Below are 8,151 nucleotides of genomic sequence, written 5' to 3'. Positions count from 1 at the left end.
CCTCAATTCCACGTTGAGGATGAGCAGGCAGAGATGGGCCTGCTTCGCTGCTCGCTGCATAAGGAGTCTCCTGGCGTATTGCACCCACCCCAGCCGTGCCACATGGAGAATGAGCAGGCAGAGAAGACTGGTGACGACTCACTGCTGAAGGGATCCGAGGAGGAATCAAGCAACGAGGATTCGTCAACTGTCTTCTACAGCGTATAAATCTACTCTGGCTTTTAAAGGAGGCTGCTATCCTAACTCTGTTTGCACGTGGACAAGGACATTGCAGTCGAGGACTATCTGTATATATATTAATAAATACGTTTATGATTTAACATGTCTCAATCATCTCATGTCTGTTCATACGAATCACGATGTGAATGAGGAAAACTAGAAATTATTGTTATTTTGTATATATTTTAAATTTTGGTTTAACATGTAGGCTTTCGCGCCCAATATCATCCATAGAGGTGTTTTTTGGATTAGATCGCATACATATATAAACGTGTCGTTAAAACCCGCCACCACTCGACACAGCCAACTAGTAAGGGTTGTCACGGAAACAGAACAAGCCAATTCGTCACTGGTACTTTGGAGAGCCAAGCCACAACATTTACAATTGGAGTACGACGTTTTGCCAGTAATTACAACTAGCTTCATCAGGCGACAGCCAGATTTGTGGCACTCTCGCGCAAAGTGGGGGGGGGAGATTACCGAGTCAACGTACATTATGCATGTGCATTATGAGAGCCCTTTGATCTTGTCCTTCCTGTCTATTGTGTATTAAAATAGCCGTACCAATGGTAATCCCTATTGAAGTATGCTGCCCTTTATAGGCATGCATTTAAATAATGTATTATTTGTTGGCACCCGTGTTCAGCAGTAGCAGAACACACGTGCCAACAAGGACACTCAGTTGATTCTAATGTTGAAGTTCTGTGCAAAACTAGCTACTACTGCCCAAGAATAATTCGAGAATCTATCGAAATTGGAAGAAAAATTTACAGTTCGGATAGCTACCGCCTTTGTGCTGTGTGGAAGCGACTCATCAAATAGTACATTAGATGAAACTCCGAGTACCCACTCAGGAGGTATAGTGGTAAAACAGTGGAGGAAAAAAAAGCATTTTTTTTTAATTTGCCCTTGTTGAATGATAGAGTCGATACACACAGCAAGCGAGATTAAGAAAGCGCATCGGAAGAAATACCGGAGGAGAGAGAGAAGACAATTGCTTGCTGCAGAAGGAAAGGCATTCCTACCGAGGGAGACAAGTTGACAAAGATTTTGATCATGGGAACCGGTGGCGTGGCTCGATCTTCCCTATGTGCGCAACACGCTACCGAAGGAAAACAGAAAATCCTATTCAAAGGCTAAAATAAGCTCCATTTTTTGTATAAGAGCCCGATAAACAATAACCCCATCCATAGACTGAGGAAGAAAGGGAAGAGCCTGAACAAAGGGGAGGAGATTACGACGGAGATGGGTTGGAGGTGGAGAGAAGGGGAGAGGGGAGGCCGTAAAGGCAGCTGCACATTCAAGGAAAGCGGTGTAGAAAGAGTTGAACGGGGACATGGAGACAGCAGAGACAAGGGTGGAGAAAGAGGAAGAGAGGATCTTTCAGTGCTCGCTACAGGAAACCCACAAAACTGAATTTCCTAAACTCGTGTCGCCTCCGTGACAGCAGCACCACGAACGCCACAGACTCACGCTCCCCAAATCGACAATACCATCTCCATTGCCGACCAGCCACGAGATGGTTGCTCTCAACACCTCGGTCGTGGTGTAAGCAGCAAAAGTCTTCCGGCTGGTGAGCATCCGGCCATTACGAGGGTTGGAAAGAAACTGAAGCACGGGGCGACTCCCACAACCTTCGGGTATTTCCAAACTGGATGACGTCTTGGGATGAAGCTAGAAGTAAGCCAAATCTGCACTCAATAAATGGGACAAAGATTCCAGAGAAGCCTCCAGAAATGTCACAGGAGGCTCGGGTGTGAGAAACCAGACTCCATGTGGGGTCCTCCAGACCTTTGCCCTCCAGTTCATCAACATTTGTAAAAGCAGGACGTCTCAAAGGTACGTAGCATGGGTGAGGTACGAGGTTGAGAACCACGTTCCGAGATTAGGCGCTTTGACAGGTTGGGGTCCGAGTAAACTTTTAATGGAGCTCACCCTACGACATTACAGATAGAAGGATAGTGTGCCGGCACAATCCGGACACCCTGCTACACCGAAACAATCTGCTGCATCAAACTCCCTGGTACAGCTAAACACTGGCACGATTGCGCTCAAATACACACAAACTCTCGCTCGGCCAGTTGGTACACAGGTTGTCAGTTGTGGGGGATGCGGGCCCCCGGCTCCCCCCCTGGGGGAGGGCTGATCTCGAGAGGGCTGCGGGCTCCGGACTCCTCGCTCGAGTGAGAGCAGCCGCTACTCGATTCCTCGCTCGCGGTGAGAGGGCTGCCGCTCTCCGGCTACTCTCCTCACGGCGCAGCCCCTCGGGTCCGCGGGTCCTGTTTGTGGGGCATAGCTCGGGGCTGGCACGTGGCTGCCTGGAATCAATCCGTCGCTTCTCAGCCACTCAAACGCGACGTCTCCGCTCACACAACCCCGCGCACCACTCACACGAACTAAACGGGGGGTCAGGGGTCAGAGGGCAATGACGTCCTTCGCACACGCGTTGCCGCCGATGCCGGGCAATGGAGATTGTTTAAAGGGCTGCGGGGCGGGGATTTGGAGTCGGTTTTAGAGCGACACACCAATCGCACGCGCGGGACGGGGGGGTCGGGGGTTAGAGGGCAGGGACGTCACTCATACACGCATAGCCGATTGGGGGGCTGTATGGGAGGTTATTTAAAGGGCTGTGGGGGCGGATATTCGGGATTGGTGTTAGCCCGCAGTCACGAAAGCTTTAAATCGAAATTTATGTTAAGTGTAATGTGTTGGTGTTAATAAATAGTGTTGCCTCCCAAGAAGTTGTGTGCGCCTATCTCAGCCCATTACATATAAGTGTAGATGTGATTATGTAATTCTTGTGTTCATACAAGTGTAGTGACACAGCGCTGACTGCTGTCCAGCAGCGGCAACTGCAGTGGAAAGTTTGCGCACACGCCGTTGAGCATATATACGGGTATGCCGGCCGGGCAGAGGAATTGGGGCAAGGGTCATGGAAGACCTCATAGGGAAGCCTCTGGAACCCTCTGGTCGGTTCGAGAAGGGAGGCGTGGATAGGGCAGAGCCAAGCCGCACCGAGTAGAATATAGAATATAATATAAGCAGCGGAGAGCGACAGCTCCGGGCTGCCGGTTCTGGGAGTGGACTCGTCTCGACGTCGCTGTCGTTGCCACCGCATTCGCCCAATCATTGCGTGGCCAGACAGTAGTTGGCCTTCTCGGTCGACGCCGTCGGTGCAACACGGACAGGGTCGTGTCTAGGCCGGGCTCTATGGCAACGTGGTCGAGAGAGTGAGGCCGGAGTTGGTGTGAACAAGATAATAAAGAGACGATGTCCCCTGCAACTACCTCGTCTCCGACAGTGTGTGCGACACACACCACACGTCGGAAGGAGAACACTTCACAAGTATAAATGCTGCCTGTGTCAGTCGAGTCACATTTGCTCTAATTTATTTTGATGGTGACCTAAGACAGGAGAAGCAAAATGCACTTCTTCAGGAAGTGATATTTTTTTCATAATGCAGAGGCTGTGCCTGATACACATCTTTCACGTGTTGTTTGGCAACCCTGGTGCCCAGTAAACGCCATATGGCCAGATCTTTGCATTGAATTCCAAGTATTAATTCCTCCATACTTGTGCACAGTTGAGTTTTTATTCCATTCCCTTCATGAACCATGTTTTTTAACTTTACATCATAGTAAGATAGTACATGCCGATGAATAATTAATAGATGCTTGAAAACATCTATCCCCCACCATCTGCCTGTGTTTGGCCTAAAACCCAATCACCCAGAATGCCCAAATTCACCTTACATACTCTAGGAATGTAAGCAGGTTAATGCCTGTATATTCATCACAATCATCACTCCCAAATGTGAAGACATGTCACGAGACTCGCTGACTTTTCTTAAAATACTTGAGAAATACAAATCATAGCTGAATATTTTCAATTCCATGTGTATAAGCCTTTGTCTCAGATTTATTGTAAAATAAATATACATGTACAATATAAACATTCAAATATCAGAAAATATTTAATGTATGTTGAATTTCTTTCACACTGTACATAAACAACCATGCTAAACAAGACATGATAAAAACAATCCAAGTCATGGGTTGCATACAATATGCAACTTTGGTTTATTGATTACAAATTACATAAAAGGTTCTGAAATTTTACAATACAGGTATAGTGCAATCTAAATAAGCAAATGTACTTTTACAGTGATTTCCCAAATGTTTATAACTACACAAATACTAGCATGTATGTTCCCAATAAAGTAGTCTCCTTCCAAAATGGCTAAAACCAAAATTAGTTTAGTTGTGCTCACAATATTGTTCACATATCCGTTCTATTTCAAGTGACATTTGAGTCTGTATGGATTTGCTGTGCAAAATACTGCTGCAACCATTCAATAACTCCAACCCTGAACGAACTTTATCACATTTTTCCAATACTTTGTTGTGGCACTTCCATTAACAGGGCAATTACTGTGCCCCATGGGCCCCACAAGTTCACAAGTAATTGCGATTCACACCACAGCACCTGAAGTACCATTGATGTTTAACAACCATGAATTAGCAGGACCAAGCGAACGTATCCTTCTGAGTAGAAACCTCGACCACCGCCATAAAATGCTTTCGGGCTTTCTACATCACGGGTAGTCAGCCATCCTTGTTCTCCTTGATGGTGTCAACCAGCTCTTTCAGACGCGACAGGTGGTACACGGCCCTGAGAAGAGACACGATTGAGAGAAAATTACTTGGTTGACTTATTATCAAGGTGGAAGCCAGAAAAATCTCACCAAGTCTCAGGAGGGTTTGGCAGTGATATTTTGCAAATTTCATCAGCGAGTGGTATGTGAGAGGAAAACGGAGAACCCGGTGAAAACAGAGGGAGTAAAATGCAAAACTCCGGATATAGATTCAAGATTCCATTGCCGTATTACTAACTCCTGGTTACCTAGCAGCCAAAATCTATAATATATGCTATTTCAAAACAGTCTCCCATCCAAGTAATAACCAGGCTTACCTGCTTAGCTTATAACATTCAAAATCTGACATCATACTTAGAGGCGGTGCAGCCTCTATGCTGTGCGTGAGTGTGGATATAAAGATAAATTCACAATGGCGTGGAGGGGTTTTCCCAGGGACGATCAGCCCCTAGAAAGACGTCCGTGTTGAAGCTGCCCGGGGAGGGGGCCTCCAAGCCGGGGGAGTCCAACTCCATGTGCGCCCTGCTCAGCAGCTCCTCCAATGAGGCTGTGCATCAAGAATCACGCATCGCACGTCACAACCACATGGGTGGCCGCTCAGCCGTCTCTGTGAGAAAAGACTGAATATGTACCTGAAAACATATGAAATGTCATCTGCTATATACAGACTATATATATACACACACCTAGGGATCTATTGTCCTCTGACACGGGCTCCTCGTTGGCTACATTCGTAAGGCCGGAGATATCCAAAACTTTGAGCCACTCTGGGTACTTTGGTCTGCTTTGCGGGCTCTGAGCGGTACCTGCTCTCTTTGTGCTGGTATCCGTCTCGTGGCTGCTGGTCTGGGAGTCCACATCGCAGTCACGCAGCCAGGCCGGGTACCTGAGCTCAGGAATGCTCGTGATCCCCGACACATCCAGCTTATCCTTTTGGCTTGTCAACCACCTGAGATAGGTACTTGTCGCACAGCCGCCGTTCGGCAAGTGCTCACGCCTAGTTGCTTCACTGCTCCATAAGTACAACAAAACATTCGTCTGGTTAGAAAAGAAATAATTTTCGGGCTTTGCCGACAAATTTAATGGCATCACGGCCTTGTTGCTTCTCGCTGTTGAGCTCAACCGTTTAGTTGGCTTATTGCCCCTCACCAATGATGCGCCGAAGCTGTGCGCGGTGACCCCGAGAGATGACCGCTTGCCTCTGTGCGACACTGTGAGGTCTCGGTGGGCGCCAGGCGAGCGGAGCAAGGACTTGGAGGAACCGTCAACTGGCGCCGCTAGGAGCTGGTCCGTGGTTAGACTGACCGTCGGGCTATGAGCCACGACCGCTGCAGCGCAGCAGTGAGGCTGCACGTGCCCGAGATGAGGTCCTCCACAAGCAGCATGCCACCTGCAATGTAAGACCCACAGACATTTTACTGGTACACAATGAATTTGCTCTCCCCTAGATTCCTTGACCCCTGAACGGCAATCCTGCAATGTTGCCTTACTTTGCACCATCAGTAACTAATGATGTTATCCGTTTGTGGAGTTTGTGAGAATATGGGATAAATCAGTGCATGAGCTGTTATTGTTTAAACTTCAGATGTGTCCAGTCTAGGATCTGCAAATTTTGACACAAAGGTTGGAGGATCACTTAGATTTCACAAACTTTACAACCTCGATAATCAGTGAAGTTGCTGGAAGATGACAGGAGAAAGAAATGCATGCACCGACCTATCTGTTCAGACCTATGCTATCCTCTCATATGCGTGTGCTTACTGTGGATAGTTTTCTCTGACATAAAATGAACTCATTAATGGAATTTGCCAAGCATCCCAGTGTGGGACTCTCACGAAAATGTATCTTTAGACCTTATTAAGGGTTTTTTTTCTAGGGGAATTACATTACATTCATGATAGCATAGCATAATTGACAAGCACCCAGTACAAGCAAAAAAAATGGGGTTCTCCTCTCCAATTATCCCCCATCCAGTCAACTAGCTTCGATACCTTATGAGACCTCCTTTGCCAGTAACAAGATATAGTAATAGGTTTTTACCCTTTTATCTGGCACAAAAACTGACACTTTTATACAAGGGATCATGTTTGCGATAACCACAACGCAAGTAGTCAAAATGCAAACAAGAAGACGCTAAGAATAAGAAGACGCCTTTTGGCGTCTTCTGGTCCAACACCAGTGGAGACTGGGATCTCAGAAAAGCCGTCTCGGGTGTGGACCAATCAAATTCAAGGACAGTGCATATTATCAGTTGTCTTTTTTGTTTGCATTTTGACTACTTGTGTTGTGGTTATTGCAAACATGATCCCTTGTATAAAGGTGTCAGTGTTTGTGCCAGATAAAAGGGTAAAAACCTATTACTATAGCTTCGATACCATTGCACCGCCTGCACACTCGATAGCCACTCGAGTGCAAGCACCACGGAGCGATTCCTCGCGTGGCGAGAGGCGCAACCCACCCTCATCCACACTGTGCATCCTCCTCTCCTCCGCGCGTCTCCGCTCCGCCATGCTGCGCGGTGCTGTGCTCTGCACGTATCCTGGGTAGCGGTGACGCACAGATTCCGCTCTGCTCAAAGTCCTCGATGTAGGCGTCCAGCGCACCGCTCGCCTACGAGCAGCACTGCTCTCCGCACACCACAGGGCTGTGCTAGCCCCCGCTTCCGGTCCGGAGCAGCGAGCTGCCCTGGCTGCCGCGAGGGCTTGTGTCCGTCACCGTGCTGTCGCCCGAAGGGCTGTTTGTCTCACCACCGTTGCAGTTCATTTTGTACGATTTGGGATGCCCGAACCGGATGGGGCCAGGGAGAGGAATCGCTGTGGCTACCAGGTCACCACTGGTCCTGGTATGGGGGGCACCATGAGGAGCTGCTGTGTGCGGAAAGTGGGTCCGACGTCACAACGCATGGGCCAGCGTCGACCACTTCGCGTTAGCAGCTTCAGCGTTAGGTCTCTTAAGCTACTGTGGCTGTTGTCCTTTTTTCAACAAAAATTCCAGCCTTTCCCATGCTTTCCTTCATCACACCTGCAAGCTCTATGTACAATTGAAGTGTCATAAATGCTCTACCTGCCTACTACTACATTATGAATGATATACATTTAAGAATTAGCTGGAGACAACTCCATGTTTAAAACACACTGTATTCAAAAGAGAAGGCTTAACATTTAACATTGGTTAACGTTTGGCATGTACACCTGCATATCAACAAATTACAGTACTACTAATAAAATGAATGCTACATATTAATAGTGGTATTACAGTAGTATGACTACTTATATTTA

At 47.5% G+C, this 8,151-nt stretch overlaps 1 long non-coding RNA gene across 1 annotated transcript; it reads right to left on the bottom strand.

Annotated features, from left to right (window-relative positions):
* Positions 1–4,121: 4,121 nt before the first annotated feature.
* LOC142922885 (uncharacterized) lies at positions 4,122–7,913 on the bottom strand. Its single transcript, XR_012940397.1, has 4 exons — positions 7,332–7,913; positions 6,023–6,263; positions 5,285–5,420; positions 4,122–4,890 (listed from the first exon to the last, which is right to left on the bottom strand). It is a non-coding gene; the product is annotated as an uncharacterized LOC142922885 (long non-coding RNA).
* Between the last annotated feature and the right edge of the window lie 238 nt (positions 7,914–8,151).

Source organism: Petromyzon marinus, unplaced genomic scaffold (assembly GCF_048934315.1).
Source record: "Petromyzon marinus isolate PM22_M1 ecotype Great Lakes invasive population unplaced genomic scaffold, UKy_Petmar_22M1.pri1.0 PM_Scaffold_2, whole genome shotgun sequence".
NCBI lineage: Eukaryota > Metazoa > Chordata > Hyperoartia > Petromyzontiformes > Petromyzontidae > Petromyzon > Petromyzon marinus.
Note: the sequence above shows the minus strand (reverse complement) of the source record. Positions and strands in the feature narration are given on the sequence as shown.